At 42.8% G+C, this 15,041-nt stretch overlaps 1 protein-coding gene across 5 annotated transcripts in view; it reads left to right on the top strand.

Annotated features, from left to right (window-relative positions):
• Positions 1-15,041, top strand: part of ILDR2 (immunoglobulin like domain containing receptor 2) — a 207,848-nt gene that overhangs the window by 41,790 nt on the left and 151,017 nt on the right. The gene's annotated exons all lie outside the window — the stretch shown is intronic.

Raw genomic sequence — 15,041 nt, 5'->3', positions numbered from 1 at the left:
TACAATTCTGCCCACCACAGTGGACCTATAAGAGGGGCAGCTACATTACAACCTGAAATAGTGCCAGCCACAGTGCCTCTGTAAGAGTGACATCCACATGATGACCTGAAAATGTTCCACCCACCGGCCCCATATATTAGTGCCAGTCACGGTGCTCTCTATATTAGTGCCAGACACAGTACCCCCTATATTAGTGCCAGACACAGTACCCCTTATATTAGTGCCAGACACAGTACCCCCTATATTAGTGTTAGTCACAGGGCCCCATATATTAGTGCCAGACACAGTTCCTCCTATATTAGTGTCAGGCACAGGGCCCCATATATTAGTGCCAGACACAGTTCCTCCTATATTAGTGTCAGGCACAGGGCCCCATATATTAGTGCCAGACACAGTTCCTCCTATATTTGTGTCAGTCACAGGGCCCCATATATTAGTGCCAGACACAGTTCCTCCTATATTAGTGTCAGTCACAGGGCCCCATATATTAGTGCCAGACACAGTTCCTCCTATATTAGTGTCAGTCACAGGGCCCCATATATTAGTGCCAGACACAGTTCCTCCTATATTAGTGTCTGGTACAGGGCTCCATATATTCGTGTCAGTCACAGGGCCCCATATATTAGTGCCAGACACAGTTCCTCCTATATTAGTGTCTGGTACAGTGCTCCATATATTAGTGCCAGTCACGGTGCGCTCTATATTAGTGCCAGACACAGTACCCCTATATTAGTGCCAGACACAGTTCCTCCTATATTAGTGCCTGGCACAGTGCTCCCTATACTAGTGCCAGACACGGTGCTATCTGTATTAGTGCCAGACACAATGCCCCCTTTAAAAGTGGCAACTATAGTGCCCCCTATATTAGTGACAGCCTCAGTGTCCCCTATATTAGTGCCAGACACTGTGACCCCTATTTACCTAGCAACCACAATGCCCACTATATCAGTTCCAGCCACATTGCCCCTTCTCTGGGCCGCTGTTATGATACATTGGTTTTACAGCAATGGCAGCAGTGACTGGTGTTTGTCCACAGTAGTCGGTGGGTAATTGCTGTCAGTAAATATAAATATTCTTATTCACATCCTGAGGCTGAAAACCTGTCTTGACCTAATATTTCTGAGGGTTTGTTACAATTGTATACAGTCTAGACAAATTCCCTGTGAGCTGAACATTCTGGATTCCAGGCTGATACATTTTACCTGCACAGATACATTGTAACAAACTATCTGGACAAAAGAGATTAATGATGCTGCTGATGTATTTAGCTCACAGAGGGTTGCCCAGACTGGATATAATTGTAACAAACCCTCAGCTGTGAGAAGTATTAGGTCTGTACAGGGTAGATGTACAAAGAGTGTTTAATTCACTAACAGCAAGAAGAGATCTTGAAAAAAGATAAAGAAAGTTGCAATTGGGTGAGGGTCTTAGTTTCTCAGACTCCCTGATCTTTTGTCTCAATGACATTGAGTATTTTCAAGATCAACCTGTCAGTCATTGGGGGAAAAATGGCGCAGTATGATAATAAATAAGCCGCAGACGCGGGAGATTTTTATCTTGTAACTAGATTGATACTGAAGTGATTTTGTCACGTCGCCGCTGCGAGAGAATTTACAAATGACCCTGGAGGCGTCTGCCGTAGACTGATCGGTGCGCGCGGAGCCGCAGACGCTGCTCTGCAATTCTATCACGTCACCGGGAGCTCAGGCTGATGTGATGCCGCATACTCCGGAATAATTACCGGTGCGGGACGCTGCAGGGCCCGAGCCAGACGGATTATGGGACGGTGAAGTGTAAAGTAATGAATGCCCGATCAATACCCGACACCAGTTAGTATGAAACGCATCAGTGCCCGAGTGTTAACTGTGTCACAGAAGATTAGAAATAACATATCTATCTATCTATCTATCTATCTATCTATCTATCTATCTATCTATCTATCTATCTATCTATCTATCTATCTATCTATCTATCTATCTATCTATCTATCTATCTCATATCTATCTATCTCATATCTATCTATCTATCTCATATCTATCTATCTATCTATCTATCTATCTATCTATCTATCTATCTATCTATCTATCTATCTATCTATCTATCTATCTATCTATCTATCTATCTATCTATCTATCTATCTCATATCTATCTATCTATCTCATATCTATCTATCTATCTATCATCTATCTCATATCTATCTATCTATCTATCTATCTATCTATCTATCTATCTATCTATCTATCTATCTATCTATCTATCTATCTATCTATCTATCTCATATCTATCTATCTATCTATCTATCTATCTATCTATCTATCTATCTATCTATCTATCTATCTATCTATCTATCTATCTATCTATCTATCTATCTATCTCATATCTATCTATCTATCTCATATCTATCTATCTATCTCATATCTATCTATCTATCTATCTATCTATCTATCTATCTATCTATCTATCTATCTATCTATCTATCTATCTATCTATCTATCTATCTATCTATCTATCTATCTCATATCTATCTATCTATATATCTATCTATCTATCTATCTATCTATCTCATATCTATCTATCTATCTATCTATCTATCTATCTATCTATCTATCTATCTATCTATCTATCTATCTATCTATCTATCTATCTATCTCATATCTATCTATCTATCTATCTATCTATCTATCTATCTATCTATCTATCTATCTATCTATCTATCTATCTATCTATCTATCTATCTATCTATCTATCTATCTCATATCTATCTATCTATCTCATATCTATCTATCTATCTCATATCTATCTATCTATCTATCTATCTATCTATCTATCTATCTATCTATCTATCTATCTATCTATCTATCTATCTATCTATCTATCTATCTCATATCTATCTATCTATATATCTATCTATCTATCTATCTATCTATCTATCTATCTATCTCATATCTATCTATCTATCTATCTATCTATCTATCTATCTATCTATCTATCTATCTATCTATCTATCTATCTATCTATCTATCTCATATCTATCTATCTATCTATCTATCTATCTATCTATCTATCTATCTATCTATCTATCTATCTATCTATCTATCTATCTATCTCATATCTATCTATCTATCTATCTATCTATCTATCTATCTATCTATCTATCTATCCTATCGGATTAGATACTTTTAGACGTTCTGCTCAGTTGCGCTGTGTCTGTGGTTTACATTACGTGGCCTTGAAAACGCTGCGATTCTTCCATCTGTGAATGGACCTTTGGACTGAATGACGTGCGGTGTGTAAATCATTGTCCCTGAGGGCAATCAGTACACAGTTATGAGAGAGTATTTGCCCCCTTGTCATGACCCCCTATTACTGCTGCTCTCTTCTCAGTATTTGTATCTCTTTATTACTTGTTTCCTGTGGTTATATTTTGCCAACATTATTATATTGTAGTTATCCTCGTCACACAATGGGTCACAACTTCTTTTTTTGTGACATTCCTTCTAGATCTCCCAGATGATCAATGCAAATAAAATGATCACTTTATCCCATCTGTAACAGGAAAACAGTAACATTTTAAAGGCAGCTTTGGATGTGACTAGAGCATAATATTTGATGTAACTAAGCTCATACGATGCACTGCTCTCTGGCAAATTATGGCATATCTAATATTCTACAAAGTCTCATACACCTGCAGAATTCTGAGCGCAGCTTTGGATGTGACTAGAGCATACATTTTGATGTAACTAAGTTTTTACCATGCACTGCTCTAAGGTAATTATTACATAACTAAGCTCCCACAAAGTTTTGTACTCTGTGAGCAGGACACCGGCAGAATTCTGAATGCAGCTTTGGATGTGACTACAGTATAAGACATTATTTAACTAAGCTCTTATAACGCTTTGCTTTTTGTTAAAGATAAACAAGCAAAATACAGCTTTGAATGTGACTAGACTATGAGACATGATGTAAATAATCTCCCACAGTGCATTCTGCTCATTGTTAACAGCAAGCAGAATTCCGAATGCAGCTCTGTGTGTGACTAGAGTTTAAGACATGATGTAACTAAACCGACAGAATACAGCTTTGGATGTAACTAATCTTTCACAATGCGCTCCTGTCTAAAAATGGAGTTCTGGATATAGCTAGGGCATAAGACGTCATGTCACTCAGCTCCCACAATACACTGCTCTTGTAACAGGAAACTAGCAGCATTCTGAATGCAGCTCTGGATGTGACTAGAGTATACATCATAATTCAGCTTGGCTCCCACATTCCCTCAGGAATTTTGAGGTAGATTTGGACCTGCCTGCACTCTTCTTGCCGTGTTTTTTTGTGGCGTTTTTCGGCCACGACCATCGAGCGCCGCGGGCAAAAAAAGCGCAGCGAAAACCACTTTCTCTACCTCCCATTGATGTCAAAGGGAGGTCAGAGACGGAAACGCCTGAAGAAAGAGCATGCCGCTTCTTTTTACCGCGAGCATTTTTTTCCGCTCACGGGAAAAAAACGCCTCCGCCTCACATTGAAATTAATGGGAGGCGATTTTGGACATTTTTGGCACGAATTTGGACTCGGTTTCCACGTCAAAAACAGCGCCAAAAAACTCAGTGTGAAGATACTACTTTATAAAGACGGGAGTTTACTTTTAACCCCGTGCTTCCCCTCCCCGTGCATGGTATTCCATACCCTGTTAGCTATAGACGAACGATGAATTGTCAGCTCTGTGGACAAGGGAACGTGACCCTTTTCTCCCATTGAGGATAGAAAGACAGCAGCAAATCTTTTGACGTCTGGAGTGTAATGTTCTCTGAGCAGTCGTCTGGTAATTACAGGACACGGCGGACGGGATGAGTGAAGGGGCCGCTTTGTTTCCTTAACCATCTTTGTTGTCTTGAGGGCAATGGAATTACAGCTAATCCCAGGCAGCGGCGACGTGGAGAACAGGCCCCGCTTATCACTCTCCGCCTGCCATGCCCGTGTTATTTGTGGGGCACCGCGCAGTGCGCTGAGAATAGCTTGAGGGGCGCCATCAGTAACCCCGCACATAATTACATTATGGGTGACAACTAATATAACCATTGTTACAGCTCCTCTAGTGGTTGTCACCCAGCTGTGCGTCAAATCTGAGTGTTATGCGGTGATACATAACCAATACTCGCGGACTGATACTTGTAGAGGATTTTTTTCATTATTTCCAATTCCTCCCCTTTTTGATATCCACGCGGCACAATCAGTAGTCATAAACTGTGTTACCCCCATTGTTTCTTAAAGGGGTTCTCCATGTAGATTTATATTTACAAAATGACAATATCTGCGCACAAATGCACAGATATTGTCAACCTGAGTTTATCAGATGTAGCAGAAATGAGTTTGCTATTTGGCACTCAATGAATGTGTTATCAGTAGTTTTCCATAAGATTACATCTCCGCATTATCAGAGTTTTCACAAAGAATCAGCTAAATGACAGATTTAGCTCTGCTACATCTGTATGCCAGGGCTGCAATAAGTAGTCATACTAGGAGAAACTTGTAAAGGGAGCCTGTCAGTAGGTATGGAGCCACTAGACCACTATCATGTCGTTTTGCAGCTGGGGTTTAGTGCTTCAAACCTGAACAAAATTGGTCAAAATTTCGGCAATAGTTAGTGAAAGAACCTACATCTTACGGGATGAGTGCAGCGGAATCGGACGCGTACGCAGTGTACCGTCCTCCGCTTCATCTGTGCAATGCGCATATTACTGACACTGCTGGACTCATCTCTCTGATTATTCTCGGTAACTTGTAAGTTCTTTCACTATCTATTGCCGAAACGTCCGGTTTTGACGAGGGTTGCACATTGACTCCAAACCTACTGACAGTTTCCTTTTAACGTTTAGGTGCAGGTTGTGCTGCAAAGCACAAGGAAAGCATACAGGGCCATTTATAATAATACTTAGATGTGGGTTGAATTCATTTTATAAATCCATTGATACCACCTTGATGTGGCGGCCAGCGATTGCCTCACCAGTCAGCCGGGGTGTCAGAGGTGGGACCTGCATCTATCAGACATTTATGGCATATACGGTGCCTTGTGTCTGTATTTAGGGGGTCTGGTCTGGGTTCTGTATTTGTTTTGGGGTTCTGGTCCGGAGTCCTTATTCATTTAGTGGTGTGATGAAGGGGATCATACATACCTCCCAACCGTCCGGATTCAGCCGGACAGTCCTAGATGTCCCGACCGGCCGGGGGTATGTCCCGCTGTCAACTGTATCTGCATCCTCAGGACGCAGATACAGTTGAACCCAATTCTGATCCAGGGAACCATCAGCTCCCTGCTTCAGAATTAGTTCATAGCAGAGGGAGCTCCTCCGCTCGCCGAGGACTCCCCAGGCACAGCGCTGCTTTAAGCGCTGTGTTCAGGGAAACCCTTGACATCACTGTCCATATATGGACCGTGATGTCAGTGGCTACTCGTTGAGCGAAATCCCCGTTGCCGATCATCTGGAAAGGGATTCCGCTCCTAGAGGAAACCCGTGAGGTCACTGTCCATATATGGGCATTGATGTCAGGGGCTCCTCCCGGAGTGGAATCCTCAACCAGAGTCGTCAACGGGGTTCCGCTCAAGGAGTAGCCACTGACGTCACTGTCCATATATGGTGACATCAGGGCTTCCCTCTAGGAGCGGAATCCTCAGTCTATGCTCTTGCTGGGGATTCTGTTCCTAGAGGCTGTCCCAATGGCGCTATCTACAGGGGGGATGGCGCAATCTTCAAGGGGTGTGTGGCACTATCTATATGGACACTGTGGCACTATATAGGGGCGCTATCTACAGGGGACACTCTGGTGCTATCTACATGGGCACTATCTACATGGGCTTTGTGTCACTATCTACAAGGGCATCGGCACTTGGGGTAGCTAGGGGGCATTATACTGTATAAGGGTATCTAGGGGGGCATTATACTGTATGGGGCATTATGCTGTATGCGGCAGCTTTGGGGGCAGCTATGGCGGCATATGGTATGGGGGCATCTGTGGCCATTATACAGTATGGGGTGTATTACAGTATTGGGCAGGTATGGGGGCATTATGCTGCATAGGGGAATTTGTATGGGCATTATACTGCATGGGGGCATCTGGATGGTGGGATTGGAGACGTGGCTTAAAGGGAAAAAAAAATTCTGTGCACCGCATCGGTTGTCCCTCTTTGTGATACTTGAAAGTTGGGAGGTATGGGTCATATGACTTAGATTGAGGGCTTGGTGTACATAGAAAGAAAAATGTGTTTGCCGAACCTAACACGCTGGTAAATGCATCACTTCTCGGAATCTCGCTGATGTCACTTCTCAAAAGTAATCAAAAATAGATATTGGGATGCACTCCTCAATCAATTGGCGTGGTGCTAGTAAGGTAGGGACGAGAATCCCACAATATTGAAAATATATAACCCCAGCACTCACAGAGGTACGCAAAAGATTGACACACAGGGAATATCCGGCGGACAACCCATACCAGTGATATCGTCTTACAGCGACCGTGACAAAGGCCGAGGTTCGGCCGAAACGTCTTTACCAAGTCGCTTTCCACCTCAACTTTACCATCTTTTGTTGCAATAAAACTTAAATTTGTTTGCATCTGGATCTTTTGCGTACCTCTGTGAGTGCTGGACTTCTCAAAAGTAGGCAGGTATGATCTACAGCAGCCATGTTTAGCAGCTATGGAGCTATTATTTAGTCACAGAGTCACCCAGGCTTCATAGACATCAATAGTCCCTGCTCATTTCCTCTCTCTGTAACTCCTCCTCCATCTCTGGCAGCCAAAGAGTCTTCAATGATCTTTCTTTAAATGAAAGCAGGACTAACATCCGCAGCGCGGTGCGGAACTGTCCCTTTAAATCGGTAGCATTGAAGACGTATATACACATTAACCTTGTAGCCACAGGGCATTTTTATATTAATAACAAATCTGGCTGCTCCATGGAAAGCCTCAGGACGTTATCTACTAATATCACACACATGGAAGGAGCCCAGGTGTTTAAACGGCTTTGTTCCACAAACTACACAGCATCGTAATCTAGTGTTCGCGCCAGCAAGACGGCAGATGTAGAGCGCGCGTCTCCGGAACAATTATTTCAGTTCATTTGTAAAGTGTTCACAGTCCCACTGTGCAGATTTTCAGCATTAAACGGATCTCAGGGCGGCATTATAGAATACAAAAAAAATAAAGCTTTATTAAAAGGCTTATTGGAGCAGAGAGATTATAAAAGTGTCAGCGGAGAGATGAGGCGCGGGCCAGCGACGGAGCGCGCTGCCTCCGAGCCTTCACTTGTACACGCTGCCTGAAGATCTGTCAGGTTTGGCAGCCGAGGAGACTATTGTGTGCCACTCACTATTATCTGCTGAAAAATGGAGATTATAATTTGCTACGGAGTGTTAAATTGAAAATAAATAAATGTATATACACATATCCCAGTGTATCATATAATATACCATCCCAGTGTATCACATAATATACCATCCCAGTGTATCACATAATATACCATCCCAGTGTATCACATAATATACCATCCCAGTGTATCACATAATATACCATCCCAGCGTATCACATAATATACCATCCCAGTGTATCGCATAATATACCATCCCAGCGTATCACATAATATACCATCCCAGTGTATCATATAATATACCATCCCAGTGTATCACATAATATACCATCCCAGTGTATCACATAATATACCATCCCAGTGTATCACATAATATACCATCCCAGTGTATCACATAATATACCATCCCAGTGTATCACATAATATACCATCCCAGTGTATCACATAATATACCATCCCAGTGTATCACATAATATACCATCCCAGTGTATCGCATAATATACCATCCCAGTGTATCACATAATATACCATCCCAGTGTATCACATAATATACCATCCCAGTGTATCACATAATATACCATCCCAGTGTATCACATAATATACCATCCCAGTGTATCACATAATATACCATCCCAGTGTATCACATAATATACCATCCCAGTGTATCACATAATATACCATCCCAGTGTATCACATAATATACCATCCCAGTGTATCACATAATATACCATCCCAGTGTATCACATAATATACCATCCCAGTGTATCACATAATATACCATCCCAGTGTATCACATAATATACCATCCCAGTGTATCACATAATATACCATCCCAGTGTATCACATAATATACCATCCCAGTGTATCGCATAATATACCATCCCAGTGTATCACATAATATACCATCCCAGTGTATCATATAATATACCATCCCAGTGTATCACATAATATACCATCCCAGTGTATCACATAATATACCATCCCAGTGTATCACATAATATACCATCCCAGTGTATCACATAATATACCATCCCAGTGTATCACATAATATACCATCCCAGTGTATCACATAATATACCATCCCAGTGTATCACATAATATACCATCCCAGTGTATCACATAATATACCATCCCAGTGTATCACATAATATACCATCCCAGTGTATCACATAATATACCATCCCAGTGTATCACATAATATACCATCCCAGTGTATCACATAATATACCATCCCAGTGTATCACATAATATACCATCCCAGTGTATCACATAATATACCATCCCAGTGTATCACATAATATACCATCCCAGTGTATCATATAATATACCATCCCAGTGTATCACATAATATACCATCCCAGTGTATCACATAATATACCATCCCAGTGTATCACATAATATACCATCCCAGTGTATCATATAATATACCATCCCAGTGTATCATATAATATACCATCCCAGCGTATCATATAATATACCATCCCAGTGTATCACATAATATACCATCCCAGTGTATCACATAATATACCATCCCAGTGTATCACACAATATACCATCCCAGTGTATCACATAATATACCATCCCAGTGTATCACATAATATACCATCCCAGTGTATCATATAATATACCATCCCAGTGTATCACATAATATACCGTCCCAGTGTATCACATAATATACCGTCCCAGTGTATCACATAATATACCATCCCAGTGTATCACATAATATACCATCCCAGTGTATCACATAATATACCATCCCAGTGTATCACATAATATACCATCCCAGTGTATCATATAATATACCATCCCAGTGTATCACATAATATACCATCCCAGTGTATCGTATAATATACCATCCCAGTGTATCACATAATATACCATCCCAGTGTATCACATAATATACCATCCCAGTGTATCACATAATATACCATCCCAGTGTATCATATAATATACCATCCCAGTGTATCACATAATATACCGTCCCAGTGTATCACATAATATACCGTCCCAGTGTATCACATAATATACCATCCCAGTGTATCACATAATATACCATCCCAGTGTATCACATAATATACCATCCCAGTGTATCACATAATATACCATCCCAGTGTATCATATAATATACCATCCCAGTGTATCACATAATATACCATCCCAGTGTATCACATAATATACCGTCCCAGTGTATCACATAATATACCATCCCAGTGTATCATATAATATACCATCCCAGTGTATCATATAATATACCATCCCAGTGTATCACATAATATACCATCCCAGTGTATCGTATAATATACCATCCCAGTGTATCACATAATATACCATCCCAGTGTATCGTATAATATACCATCCCAGTGTATCGCATAATATACCATCCCAGTGTATCACATAATATACCATCCCAGTGTATCACATAATATACCATCCCAGTGTATCACATAATATACCATCCCAGTGTATCACATAATATACCATCCCAGTGTATCACATAATATACCATCCCAGTGTATCATATAATATACCATCCCAGTGTATCACATAATATACCATCCCAGTGTATCACATAATATACCGTCCCAGTGTATCACATAATATACCATCCCAGTGTATCACATAATATACCATCCCAGTGTATCATATAATATACCATCCCAGTGTATCATATAATATACCATCCCAGTGTATCACATAATATACCATCCCAGTGTATCATATAATATACCATCCCAGTGTATCACATAATATATCATCCCAGTGTATCGTATAATATACCATCCCAGTGTATCACATAATATACCATCCCAGTGTATCATATAATATACCGTCCCAGTGTATCACATAATATACCATCCCAGTGTATCACATAATATACCATCCCAGTGTATCACATAATATACCATCCCAGTGTATCATATAATATACCATCCCAGTGTATCACATAATATACCATCCCAGTGTATCACATAATATACCGTCCCAGTGTATCACATAATATACCGTCCCAGTGTATCACATAATATACCATCCCAGTGTATCACATAATATACCATCCCAGTGTATCACATAATATACCATCCCAGTGTATCACATAATATACCATCCCAGTGTATCACATAATATACCATCCCAGCGTATCATATAATATACCATCCCAGTGTATCATATAATATACCATCCCAGTGTATCATATAATATACCATCCCAGTGTATCACATAATATACCATCCCAGTGTATCACATAATATACCATCCCAGTGTATCACATAATATACCATCCCAGTGTATCACATAATATACCATCCCAGTGTATCACACAATATACCATCCCAGTGTATCACATAATATACCATCCCAGTGTATCACATAATATACCATCCCAGTGTATCACATAATATACCATCCCAGTGTATCACATAATATACCATCCCGTTGGACCACATAATATATACGATATATCCCAATTTCACATACAAAGTTCCGTACTGGTCTACAATGTAACACGCAATACACAGCGGTCCACACTATAAGCTCATATATTGGCAGTCCCAGGGGTTAATTCAATTTTTTTTTTAGCAAAATATTACAAAACTAACTTTTGCAATTCCTTTCACATCTCACATACATATTAATAAGAAAAAAGGTAAATGTTAAGTCTTCAAAGGAACGAGTGAGATCAGGGCAGACGTGTCATACTGTAGATGATCAAATCCTGGATTCTGTTTGATGTCGACTAAATCCTCTGGGTTGTGTGAGATTTGTTTATTGCCAGAACCTTTAGATTTAAGCGACCGGATCCTGATTTACTTACTAGTTTATATGGCGGGACATTCACAAGGACAATGAGTACACACAGGAGAATATCAGGATACACATACATTTATACTGTATATGCGGCAGTGTCAACATGTTTTACAACTAGCTCCGCTTTCTGCTTTAATGGCCTCATTAGTGCAAGGCTCATAGGTCGGGTTCCCTATCTGGGGGCAGTATAGGATATTGGGGGAGATGCTGAGCTGGAGAGTCCTCCTTCCCTGTCCACTCATAGAGAAAACCAGAGTCCTCTTTCCCTGTCCACTCATAGAGAAAACCGGAGAGTCCTCTTTCCCTGTCCGCTTATAGCGCAAGCCGGAGAGTCCTCCTTCCCTTCGCACTCATAGAGACAGCCTGAGATTCCTGCTTCTCCAAGCCTGTGAGTCCTGCCCCCCCACCCACTCATAGAGAAAGCCTGTGAGTCCTGATTCCCCACCTACTCATAATAAAAGCCTGTGACCTGCTCTTCCTGCCCGCTCATAGAGAAAGCCTGTGAGGCCTGCTCCCCACCCACTCATAATGATAGCCTGTGAGTCCTGCTCCCCACCCACTCATAATGATAGCTTGTGAGTCCTGCTCCTCCTGCCCACTCATAGAGAAAGCCGGAGAGTCCTCCTTTCCTGTCCACTCATAGAGAAAGCCGGAGAGTCCTCCTTCCCTATCTAGTCATAGAGAAAGCCGGAGAGTCCTCCTTCCCTGTCCACTCATAGAGAAAGCCGGAGAGTCCTCCTTCCCTGACCACTCATAGAGAAAGCCGGAAAGTCCTCCTTCCCTGTCCACTCAAAGAGAAAGCCGGAGAGTCCTACTTCCCTGTCCAGTCATAGAGAAAGCCGGAGAGTCCTACTTCCCTGTCCAGTCATAGAGAAAGCCGGAGAGTCCTCCTTCCCTGTCCAGTCATAGAGAAAGCCGGAGAGTCCTCCTTCCCTGTCCACTCATAGATAAAGCCGGAGAGTCCTCCTTCCCTGTCCACTTATAGAGACAGCCTGAGATTCCTGCTTCTCCAAGCCTGTGAGTCCTGCCCCCCCACCCACTCATAGAGAAAGCCTGTGAGTCATGATTCCCCACCTACTCATAATAAAAGCCTGTGACCTGCTCTTCCTGCCCGCTCATAGAGAAAGCCTGTGAGGCCTGCTCCCCACCCACTCATAATGATAGCTTGTGAGTCCTGCTCCTCCTGCCCACTCATAGAGAAAGCCAGAGTCCTCCTTCCCTGTCCACTCATAGAGAAAGCCGGAGAGTCCTCCTTCCCTGTCCACTCATAGAGACAGCCTGAGATTCCTCCTTCCCTGTCCACTTATAGAGAAAGCCTGAGAGTCTTGCTTCTCCAAGCCTGTGAGTCCTGCTCCCCCACCTACTCATAATAAAAGCCTGTGACCTGCTCTTCCTACCCACTCATAGAGAAAGCCTGTGAGGCCTGCTCCCCACCCACTCATAATGATAGCCTGTGAGTCCTGCTCCCCACCCACTCATAATGATAGCTTGTGAGTCCTGCTCCTCCTGCCCACTCATAGAGAAAGCCGGAGAGTCCTCCTTTCCTGTCCACTCATAGAGAAAGCCGGAGAGTCCTCCTTCCCTATCTAGTCATAGAGAAAGCCGGAGAGTCCTCCTTCCCTGTCCACTCATAGAGAAAGCCGGAGAGTCCTCCTTCCCTGTCCAGTCATAGAGAAAGCCGGAGAGTCCTCCTTCCCTGTCCAGTCATAGAGAAAGCCGGAGAGTCCTCCTTCCCTGTCCACTCATAGATAAAGCCGGAGAGTCCTCCTTCCCTGTCCACTTATAGAGACAGCCTGAGATTCCTGCTTCTCCAAGCCTGTGAGTCCTGCCCCCCCACCCACTCATAGAGAAAGCCTGTGAGTCATGATTCCCCACCTACTCATAATAAAAGCCTGTGACCTGCTCTTCCTGCCCGCTCATAGAGAAAGCCTGTGAGGCCTGCTCCCCACCCACTCATAATGATAGCTTGTGAGTCCTGCTCCTCCTGCCCACTCATAGAGAAAGCCAGAGTCCTCCTTCCCTGTCCACTCATAGAGAAAGCCGGAGAGTCCTCCTTCCCTGTCCACTCATAGAGACAGCCTGAGATTCCTCCTTCCCTGTCCACTTATAGAGAAAGCCTGAGAGTCTTGCTTCTCCAAGCCTGTGAGTCCTGCTCCCCCACCTACTCATAATAAAAGCCTGTGACCTGCTCTTCCTACCCACTCATAGAGAAAGCCTGTGAGGCCTGCTCCCCACCCACTCATAATGATAGCCTGTGAGTCCTGCTCCCCACCCACTCATAATGATAGCTTGTGAGTCCTGCTCCTCCTGCCCACTCATAGAGAAAGCCGGAGAGTCCTCCTTTCCTGTCCACTCATAGAGAAAGCCGGAGAGTCCTCCTTCCCTATCTAGTCATAGAGAAAGCCGGAGAGTCCTCCTTCCCTGTCCACTCATAGAGAAAGCCGGAGTGTTCTCCTTCCCTGTCCACTCATAGAGAAAGCCGGAGAGTCCTCCTTCCCTGTCCACTCATAGAGAAAGCCGGAAAGTCCTCCTTCCCTGTCCACTCAAAGAGAAAGCCGGAGAGTCCTACTTCCCTGTCCAGTCATAGAGAAAGCCGGAGAGTCCTACTTCCCTGTCCAGTCATAGAGAAAGCCGGAGAGTCCTCCTTCCCTGTCCAGTCATAGAGAAAGCCGGAGAGTCCTCCTTCCCTGTCCACTCATAGATAAAGCCGGAGAGTCCTCCTTCCCTGTCCACTTATAGAGACAGCCTGAGATTCCTGCTTCTCCAAGCCTGTGAGTCCTGCCCCCCCACCCACTCATAGAGAAAGCCTGTGAGTCATGATTCCCCACCTACTCATAATAAAAGCCTGTGACCTGCTCTTCCTGCCCGCTCATAGAGA

Source organism: Rhinoderma darwinii, chromosome 2, assembly GCF_050947455.1.
Source record: "Rhinoderma darwinii isolate aRhiDar2 chromosome 2, aRhiDar2.hap1, whole genome shotgun sequence".
NCBI lineage: Eukaryota > Metazoa > Chordata > Amphibia > Anura > Rhinodermatidae > Rhinoderma > Rhinoderma darwinii.
Note: the sequence above shows the minus strand (reverse complement) of the source record. Positions and strands in the feature narration are given on the sequence as shown.